Raw genomic sequence first — 11,211 nt, forward strand, 5'->3', positions numbered from 1 at the left:
TTCCAAAGAGACTCACTAATTTACATTCCCAACAAGATTATACAGATTGTTGCTCATTTATTTATTTTCTTATTTATTCGTTTTCTGAGACAGGGTTTCTCTGTGTAGCCCTGGCTGTCTTGGAACGAACTCACTCTGTACATCAGGCTGGCCTCAAACCTCAGACTTACAGAGATCTACCTGCTCTGCCTTCCAAGTACTGGGATTAAAGGAATGTGTCACCACCACCTGGCTAGTTGCTTTTTTTTCTTTTTCTTTTCTTTTTTTTTTTTTGATAATTTAGTTTTGCATTTACATTTTAAAATTCATTTTATTTTATTATGAATTATGTGCATGTCTATGCTTATGGGTGAGTGAGTGAGTGTGTATGTGTGTGTGTGTGTGTGTGTGTGTGTGTGTGTGTGTGTGTGTGTGTGTTTGCCTGTGGGTATGTGGCTGAGAGTGCAGATGCCTGAGAGAGGCCAGAGGCATTGATTGGATTCCCTGTAGCTGGAATTGCAGTCAACTGTGAGCTGCTACATATGGGTACTAGAAGCCAAACTCAGTTCTCCTAGAAGTACAATAAGTGCTGCAAACTGTTGAGCCACATCTTCAGCTTCTACCTATACATCTTTTTAAAAATGACATTCATGTGTATGTACCTGGATGTGCACATAGGCATGCACACATAAATGTCAGTGTGGGGGAGTTATGTCTCTCCTTGCACTATATAGGTCCTGGAGAATCAAACTGAGGTTGTCAAGCTTGACAGTAAGCTTCTTTACTCTGAGTCATTTGCTAGATTTTTCTGCCTTTTTCAAACAGCATTCTTAAACAGTGCATGGTGGCACAAGCATTTAATCCCAGAACTGGGGGCGCAGAGGCAGGTGGATCTCCATGACTTCTAGGCCAGCCTGATCTACAGAGTTCCAGGACAGCCAAGACTATGCAGAGAGACATGTCTCAAAACAAAAAGTAAGAGAGAGAGAGAGAGAGAGAGAGAGAGAGAGAGAGAGAGAGAGAGAGAGAGAGAGAGAGAGAGAGAAAGGAAGGAAGAAAGAAAGAAAGAGAAAGAAAAGAAAAAGTAATATTTAATTAATAAAAGTTAAATAATATAATAAAATACCATACTAGCTGGTATTTCATTATAATCTTGATTTGCATTTTCCTGATACTATTAATTAAATGAGCATTTTTCATGATGTAAGAAAATGTATGGCCATTTGTATTTCACTGTTTGAATGTTCGTCCAGAAAGTTACCAGTTCTTTCAAATATGACGTTTTCAGTTCCTTGTTCTCAGTCTTCTCATTTTTCCTGTGTCGTGTCAAATGAAGCTCTCTACTCTTCTTAGTTTCTCTTCCCTTCATTTATTGGTTCCTCTGCTGGGTAGCAGCTTCCAGCTTGCTGTCACTTGTCATTCATTGCTTTTGTTTCCTGAGCTAAGGGTATACTACCCAGAAAATCACTGCCTGCATCAAAATAAAAAATGCTTCCCTTGCTTTCCTCTGATAATTTCAAAGTTTCAGATCTTACATTAAGGTCTTTGTACTTTTCTTTTGTAGTAGGAGTTAAACTCCTAAACATACTAGTCAAGGGTTCTACCACTGAATTAATGTCCCTATGCCTTTAGTTTAAACCCAGCGTGGTAGTTTGAATGTAATTGGTCATGCTAGTCTAATAAGGAATAGCATTAGTGGGAGGTGTGGCTTTGTTGAAGTAGGTATGGCCTTGTTGGAGGAAGAGTGTCACTGTGAAGGTAGGCATTGAGGTTTTGTATATGCTTAAAGCCATGCCCAGTATTTTGGTCCATTTCCTATTGCCTTCTGATCAAGATGTAGCCAGCACCATGCCTGCCTGAATGCCACCATGTCCTGTTATGATGATAATGTAAGCTACCCCAATTAAATGTTTGTCATTTGTAAGAGTTACCGTGGTCACGTCTCCTCACTGCAACAGAAACCCTAACTAAGATACCTGGGCCTTGAATGTGAGCCCTTTCTGCCTCAGACTCCTGAGTAGCTGGGATTAAAGGCATGTACCACCACTCTCAGCTTATTGACTCACTATAAGTAGATTTTATACAGTGTGAAGGTAGGAGTCAAGTTTCAGATTTCTGCATGTAGGCAACTAGTTTTCTTAGCATCCTTTACGGAAGAACCTATCCATTCTCCAGGGTATGTGTTTGGCGTCTTTGACAAAAATCAGTTGATTGTAGATGCATGGGTCTACGTCTTGGCTTTACACTGATTACAGAATTTTTATATGTCTGTTTAAATGCCAAATACCGTATTGTTTGAGTTAATATGTATTGGTTATATATCTTCAATTTAGTATAGTGATCTCTTCAGCTTTGCTCATATTGCTGAAGATTGCTTTGACTGTTTGGGGTCATAAGGTGCCATGTCAATATTTGTGTCCAAAAACAGTAGTTACTGAAATTTTGTAGATTCTATCCTATAAGTAGTACTGTCCCAGAATTTTTCTTAAACGTTATATTGAATAACCAATTAGTGGGCTCATCTCTGGGAGAGAATAATTTTCCCATCCTCAACGGTCACTAACTGCCTTCAGTTATTTGTCTAGGGGTGGGGCCACCTAAGGTTTCCCCTTTCCTAGTTAGTATGGTCATTGATGTTGTCCTTGCTCATATTTACTTTAGGCATACTTTTGAGGTATCATGTGTGTAGATTCACTGTCATTTCTAGGAGACACAATCTCCCAGCAGGCTTTGCTGGTCTTATGACTCTTACAAAGCTGTCTGCCTGTGATGGGGCAGAGGTTTTGCCATTTTGTATTCTTCCCGAGGCCATTTTAGGTTTAACTGGAATCTGATCCCCCTGATGGAGAATCCCATAGAAAATGACACAACTCTATTCTAGGAACAAATTCAGGAGGTCCTAGAGCTAATTTAGCTTCTGTTAAAACTGCTTGCTTCGCCGGGCGGTGGTGGCGCACGCCTTTAATCCCAGCACTCGGGAGGCAGAGCCAGGCGGATCTTTGTGAGTTCGAGGCCAGCCTGGGCTACCAAGTGAGTTCCAGGAAAGGTGCAAAGCTAGACAGAGAAACCCTGTCTCGAAAAACCTAAAAAAAAAAAAAAAAAAAAAAAAAAAAAAAAAAAAAAAAAAAACTGCTTGCTTCAAATTTCTTACTCTGTGAAGGTTCCTGCAGCTGTCTAGAGAGGTGCCAGGACATGGTTTTTACCTAAAAAAAAAAAAAAAAAAAAAAAAAACAGTATTCTGGATACTGAGGGCTATACCTGGGTTCCCAAACATTTGGGTGTAGTCCCAGCCAGATGGAATAAAGACTTTCAATTGGTTATACACTGAGTCTGAGTGGTCATATCTGATGAGCTTCTTGTAATATCTCCCTCTTTTCCATATATATATATATATATATATATATATATATATCAGTTTGCAAAAGAGTAGAGGACAATCAGGAAGGGATGGAAGAAGGAAACATGGGAGATGTTTGAAAGAGGAAAGGGAAAGGGTAAGTGATGTAATTGAAAGATCCTAGCCCTTCAGGCTTACACCCCCAAGCCTCAGGAAAAGAGAAACTTCAAGCACCAGGAAGTGAGAAACTAAAAATCTAGTTCCAAGAGCAACCTGACTTAGCTATTGTTCAATCTCCCCTGCAACCATATAACAATGTAAAGAGATTTCTGTTAAGAGATGTGCTCAACTGTGACTGGGATAGTTGCAGGTGTTCCAGGAAGGACCACTGTGACCTTTGTGTAAACTCCACTCCCGCCCTGATATCCCCCCTTGAGGTTTTAGGAAGAATGTACCTGTTGACATAACTGTACCCCCTCTGTGATCACTCTGTAATCAGACCATGATCTTGTGAAATGAAAATTTATGGGAACTGTAATCTTGTGGGTTTGTGGGTTTTTCCTTTAAAAGCCCTCATGGGGCTGCAGTAAGGAGCAGAGTTTGCCCTTCTATATAGAAGCTTAATAAAATCCTCATGCTGTTGCATCAACTGGACTGGAGTCTGGGTTCTTGGGGCGACCACTTGAGACCCTAAATTTTGGGGTTCAACAGTAATTAGATTTTATTTAAAGTTAAAGAGCTAGAGAGATAGTACAGCAGTTAAGAACACTGGCTACTGTTGCTAAAGACTGGGATTCAAACCCCAACACCACAAGGTGGCTCATAATGATCTGTATCTTCAGTCTCAGATGATATAATGCCCTTTTCTGTCCTCTGCAGACACTAGGTGCACCTGTGGTACACAGACATACATGAAGGCAAAACACTCAAACACATAAATATAAATTCAAAAAACATTTTCAAAAAAGGAAAAATGTCAAAATGAAAAGTGAAACAGCTATTCTATTACAATGGATAGAATAACTTATTGGTGGAAGTATTAAGGCAACTCCACATAGTTAAAAGGGAGGTTTATTTGGGGGTTCTACTTACAACAAGTAAAGGGATAGGTTACAGGATCAGGAAGAGGTGAGGTACAGTCCAGCAGTGTTCTCTGGAGAACTCCATTCAATCTACCATCCAACATCCAGCATCACCAGGAACCAAGAGACCAATACATTCAGATCTCACATCTTAAGGGCTCCTGTCTCGGCCCCACCTCAGGGGCAGGCCATAAGTACGTGTGACAGTTACCAGAAGCCTCAGTAGGGGTAGTACTTCCACGTCAAAGCTGGAGCAGCTACCCACTACAATAACTGAATACATTTCCTTTTTTGAAAAATCTCCTTGCCCCAAACCCCAAATTTTGTGTAAATTTTATGTTACACCAAAATTAGCTCTATGAAAGTATTAAAGAAAATCTCAAAAAAATTAGTTCTTTAATTATTCATAAAGTATATTTTGACCATATTCACCCCCTCTCCCCAAACTCTTCCAAGATTCATTCTCCTTTTCTTCCTGCCTAAGTCTGTGCAATTTTTTTCCCCTATCAGGACCAATTTTTGTCATCCAAATACTCTAGGATGTGTAGCTTTTCGTAAAAGTGTATTGACATATAATGTAGAGTCACCCAAGATTTATAAACAAAGCCTTGTTTCCCTTTTTCCTGAAGTTTGCTTATTTCCTCACATTTCTTCCCAAATGAGATGGTGCAGGCCTCCAATCAGCTGCTTTTCCCCCAACTTTGTTCTGTCTCGCCTGTGCTTGCCTGCTTAGACCAGGCATAGGACTAACTTTTATTTTCTTTCCACAAAAGTTGACAACAGAAAGATCTGCAAATGCAAAGAAACCATGCAGCCTGAAAAGAGCTGTGAAGGGAGAACAAAATTAAGGGAATCAAAAGGATCCCAGGCTTGGGATGCTGAGGTAGAAAGATCATGAGTTCAAGGCTAGCTTGAGCTTCCTAACAAGAACTTATCTCAACATAACCAAATAAAACAAAGGGAGCCAGAAATAAGTTAATTTTTTGAGGATCTATAAAGAAAAGCCAGGTATTGGAATTTGGCTGATGAAGACAGTAGTGAGAGACCCATGGAAGAGAACTGGACAGGCAAACCTCCTGACTTGAGGAACGCTCTCAAAACTCAAAGCAATAACCACAAAATATAGTGGATAATCATTTTTGTATGTTACAGTGTTTTCTAAAGTTGATTAATAAGCAAAATAATTAAATTGTTATTGCAGTAAGAAATTGCTATTGTAAAAGATAAGTTTAGGCGATTTCCTAGAATGAAACATAAAGTACAACGAGTCAGAAAAAAAATAATAAGGTGGGGATTCATCAATGATAAATCAATGAAGTTAAATATCATTTAGGTAGGCATCACAGAGAGTGCTGAATTCTAACTGCTCTACTATCAGGGAGCTGCAAATTACCAAAACGTATGTATAACAAAAGAAAGAAAAATAATTATGGTATGTAAGCACAAAATAACTTCCTGAGCTGAAAATAACAGGCTTCCCATTAAACAGAGCAGTACCATACTTATGAAGATTCTTCTAAGATTAGAAAATTCCAAGAGAAGACAGAAATGGTGAAAACATCTAGGGGTAAGAGGGCAACTCCTTTAATGAAGTATTCAACACGCAGCAGCACCTGGCTGCCTCTGCAATCTGGGATGCTAGGAAAATGGAGCACAGTTACTGAGTCTTCAGCTTTTAACAATCATGAGATGCTGTAAAAATATATGTGTGTGTGTGTGTGTGTGTGTGTGTGTGTGTGTGTGTGTGTGTGTATTCTTTGTTTTCAGTAAGATCCAAGCAGCAATCATGATCCACAGGCCTAAGGCAGAGTCTGTGTGGTTTGTTCCTGGCTTTTATCGTACTTTATTTTATTCGGTTAGCATGCATATATTCCACAGTATGTTCTTAGTTATCCTCCTCATATCCTTAGTGTGTAACCCCCCTTCCTGGTCTCCTTCCTCCTAGGCAGAGTCTCCCTTCTGCTTTCATAAAACATAAATTCCAGTATATTCCAGTACCTTTTCTTAATCCTTTTACTTCCTGTTTTCCTTTCTTCCCCTCTAATACTTTGCTTTCAGTCTTCATGTCTACACACGCGTGGGCACGCACACACACACACACACACACACACACACACAATTTAATCTAGATTTTGCATGTGGGAGAACACAATATCTATCTTCCTTAGTATGACTTATTTTGCTTAAAATAATTTCTTGCCTCATTCATTTTCTGCAGATGTAATTTCATTTTCCCTATACCACTGTATGAAATCCTATTGTGTCTATATGCCATACTTTTTTATTCATTTATCTGTTGATGGACATCTAGATTGGTTCTGTATATTGGCTATTATGAATAATGCAGAAACAAACTAGTTAAGTTCTCTTGGTATTTACCCAGCAACAGTATAGCTGAATCATACAGTAGTTCTTGATTCTAGGTTGTTGTTGTTTTTAAGCAATTTCCATAGTGATTTTCATAGTGGCTGCACTAGTTTACTTTCCAGTCAGCAGTGTGTAAGTGTTAATCTTTGCTCACATCCTCACAAGCTTTTTTTTTCCTGGATGACAGCCATCCTGATTGAGAGGAGATGGAATCTCAATACATTCTTAATATTCTTAATTGTGGGATGACTCATGCCTCACAGGCTTGAGGGCCTGACAGCCCAAACAAGTAAAAAAGATACTTTCTAAGAGCCAGCAGCTGAAACATGATCTGGAGATGACCTGGACCAATGAGAGACAGCCATGTCACACCAGCAGATGCATATTCATCAGACCTCCCCCCAGGGTGGGGTGGAGGGTATATAAGGCTTGCCTCTTCCTAAATAAACTGAGCTTGTTGTTTCCTCATTCTCCCAGAGTCTGTGTGGTTTGACTCTGCGCCTACTTGGCCCGTGCACCCAAAGGGAACAACAGCAAGGACCCTGTTACACTTAATATCTATTTTCCTCATGGTAAGGATGTTGAACACTTTTTTAAATATTTATTAGCCATTGATATTTCTTTCTTTGAGAACTTTCTTTCTTTTTTAAAACTTATTTATTTTATTTTAAATTTTTCATTCATTTTACATACCAACCACAGTTCTCCCTCCCACCCCTCCTCCTGCACCCTCCTCCCAAAGGGTAAGGCCTCCCATGGGGAGTCAACAAAGCCTGGTACATTCAGTTGAGGCAGTACCAAGGCCCTCCTCCATGCATCAAGGCTGAACAAGGCATGCCACAATAGGGAATGAGCCCCAAAAAGCCAGCTCATGCACAGGGACAGATCCTGGTTCCACTGCCAGGGGCCCCCCTCTAACAGACCAAGTTACAGGACTGTCTCCCACATGCAGAGGGCCTAGTTCGGTCCCATGTAGGCTCCACAGCTGTGGGTCTAGAGTTCCTGAGTTCCCACGAGCTTGGTTGAGTTGTCTTTGTAGATTTCCCCACCATGATCTTGACTGCCCCTTGCTCATATTATATCCTTCCTCCCTCTCTTCAACTGGACTCCCACAGCTCAGCCCAGTCCTCCACTGTAGATCTCTGCATCTGCTTTCAACAGTTACTGGATGAAGGCTCTATGATGACAATTAGGGTAATCACCAATCTGATTACAGGAGAAGGCCAGTTCAGGCACCCTCTCCACTATTGCTACTAGTCTAAGCTGAGGTCATCCTTGTGGATTCTGGGAATTTCCTGAGCACCAGATTTTTTCCTAATCCCATAATCGCTCCCTTTATCAAGGTATCTCTTTCTTTGTTCCCCCATTCCATCCCTCTCCCAGCTCCATCATCCTGTTCCCTCATAATCTCATCCCCCATCCCCTCCCCTCTACCCCCCCACCCAGTTTGAATTCATTAACCTATGTATTTACTGGATGAGAATATGGGGGTTGCCTGTGAGTTGCAAATAGTGTTTAAATTTTAGAAAAAAAAGTTTTAAAATGAATGTTATAATATACAAATATGATATGAAATTTAGATTTCATTATATTAAAAAAAAAGCTTTACCTGAATGTAGCCTTGATGGTTTATGACTATTTATCCTATGGCTGATGGGACAGGATAGGTCATATACAGCAGAGTGGTGGTGCCTACCTTTCAGCTTGCAACGTGTCATAGTCTCCCTCTGGTCCTTTTCAATGCCACTCTCCATTTTTTTTTTTAATTCTAATTTATCTATTTTACATTCCGGTCTCAGTTTCCCCTCCCTCCTCTCCTCCCAGTCCCTCCCCCACCCCACTCCTGTTCCCGCACCCCTAATACACTCTTCCTCTGTTTCTGTTAAGGAAAGGGCAGATCTCCCATGAGTATCAGCAAAACATTGCATATCAAGCTTCAGTAAAACTAAGCACTTCTGCAGGTATTAAGGATGGGCAAGGTGACCCAGGATGAGGGGTAGGTTCCCAAAAGTAGGTAAAAGAGTCAGCAACAGCCCCTGTTCCCACTGTTAGGAGTCTCACAAGAGGACCAAGCTACACAACTGTAACATATATACAGAGTACCTAGGTCAGTCCCATGCAGGCCCTTGGTTGTCAGTTCAGGCTTTATGAACCCCTGTGAGCCCAGATTACTTGATTCTTATGGTTTCCTTGAGCCCTCTCATTCCTACACTCCTTTCTCCCTGTCTTCTGCAGGACTCCCTATACTCTGCCTAAAGTTTGGCTGTGGGTCTGCATCTGTTTCCATCAGTTGCTGGAAGAAGCTTCTCTAATGACAGTTGGGCTAGGCACCAATTCTGGCACATCCCATGGGCAGGACAAACTGTAGGTCAAAGGTTATGTGGCTGGGTTGGTTTCCTACTTCCTCCACTTGAAGTCTTGCCTGGTCACAGGAGATGGCCAGATCAGGCGACATATCCCCTATTGCTAGGAGTCTTAGCTGGGTCATCTTTGTAGATTCCTGTGAGATTCTGCCAGGATTTTACCTAATCCTAAAATGCCCTCCCTTTTCCAGTAGTCTTTTTTCAGTACTCTCTCCCTCTTCCCCCACAAAAAAACCCTTCCACAATCTGATCACTCATGTTCCCATCCCCACCAATTCTGTCACCTGCCCTCAGTCCACTTACAAAATGACTTCTATTTCCCCTTCCCAGGGAGATTCAGATGTCCTCCCCATGAAGCCTCCTTATTACCTCATCGTTATGGGTCTGTGGATTGTATTACAGTTATCCTTTATTCTATAGCTAATATCCACTTATGAGTAAGTACATACCATGTTTGTCTTTCTTGGTCTGTGTTGACTCACTCAGGATGATTTTTTTTCTAGTTCTATCCATTTGCCTTCAAATTTCCTGGTGTCCTTGTTTTTAACAGCTAAGTAATACTCCATTGTGTAAATGTACCATATTTTCATTATCCATTCCTTGGTTAAAGGACACATAGGTTGTTTCCAGGTTCTGGCTATTATGAATAATTCTGCTATGAACATAGTTGAGCAACTGTCCTTATTGAGCATCCTTTGGGTATATGCCCAAGAGTGGTATAGCTGGGTCTTGTGGTAGATTGATTCCCAGTTTTTTGAGAAACCACCACACTGTAATCCAAAGTGGCCAGTCCTCATTTTAGATGCTGACTTTTAGCAATGTTTAAGTTAATCCTTTTGCATCTTACTCTCTTACAAAGAAAATACAATGCCGTGTTCTGTTTCCCCAGAGCTGCCTAAATCTTGTGCTTCCTAACATCAGAGATAGTGAATACATTAGCAACAATCAAATAATCAATCTAAAAGACAAGCTATTTCCAGCTAACATAAGCTGCACAATCGAATGTGAAGGCAGAATAAAGTCCGTATGGGACACGTGTGGACCTTTAAATTAGCACAGCCTCTCAAGGCAACATTCTCAAACAGCAAAGGGGTGAGGTGGGCAGAAGAGGTTTTGTGGAATTCAGAATACCAAATGACAATAGCAGAGTGTGGCTTGGGTAAAACAGAGCAAAAGGAAATTAGAAGGGAATCCACTGGAGCTTGACACACAAAGCATTTTCATTTGAGCAAGAATTAATATCAGAATCATATTCCCTTCTCTATCAGTTCAGCCATGCTGCACAGCTCGAGTGAACGATAGCCATATAACAATCAAGTGAGAAATACTGGCTTTTATTCTGCTCAAGTTATCAGACTTAGTCAATGGACAGAAAGGCACCAGGATGATTTGTACTTATAGGTCAGAAAATATATTTGATATAGTTGTTAATAAAACTGTGACAATAGAGTTCATATAGTAGTGTGGTTCTGTGAAAATGTTCATATTTCTTGGTGAAGTGGCTCCAGCTGGTGAGGAAATTCAAGCTCTGGAAGCTGTGAAGCAAACTTGTTTTTCATTCATACTTTAGACATTCTGTTGTTTGGACTCATACACTGTATTAAGGGTAACCAGTTCTCATCTTCTTCGACTGCTCACAGTGCTAACTGACATTGGCTGGGTGGAAGCAGATGGGATGAGGAACAGGCAGGAGGATCAGAAGTTCAGGATTATTCTTGCCTGTATAGTGTATTCCAGGATAGCAAGCAAGGAAGGAAATAAAGGAAAAGAAAAGAAGAAAGGAAACGTTAAAAAGACAGCAAAGTTGTCATCAGATCAATTCAGTAACAAAGTGGTAGAACTGTAGCTAAATTAAACTACCCTCTACATATCTGCCTCGGGCTAGAGCTGAGAATGGGCATTTCCCAGCCTATGTTGGCCCAATGGAAGGACAGGGTCTCTGTTCGAGAAGCCTTGCTTGCTCTACCATTGTTGCTTGTAGATAAAAATAGATTACCTTGACCCAAGGCTGTTCTGTGGTCAAGGTATTACAAACAAATGATTGATAGGAACACAGAATATCTGAGTCAAATGATGGTTATTT

Source organism: Peromyscus leucopus, chromosome 14 (genome assembly GCF_004664715.2).
Source record: "Peromyscus leucopus breed LL Stock chromosome 14, UCI_PerLeu_2.1, whole genome shotgun sequence".
NCBI lineage: Eukaryota > Metazoa > Chordata > Mammalia > Rodentia > Cricetidae > Peromyscus > Peromyscus leucopus.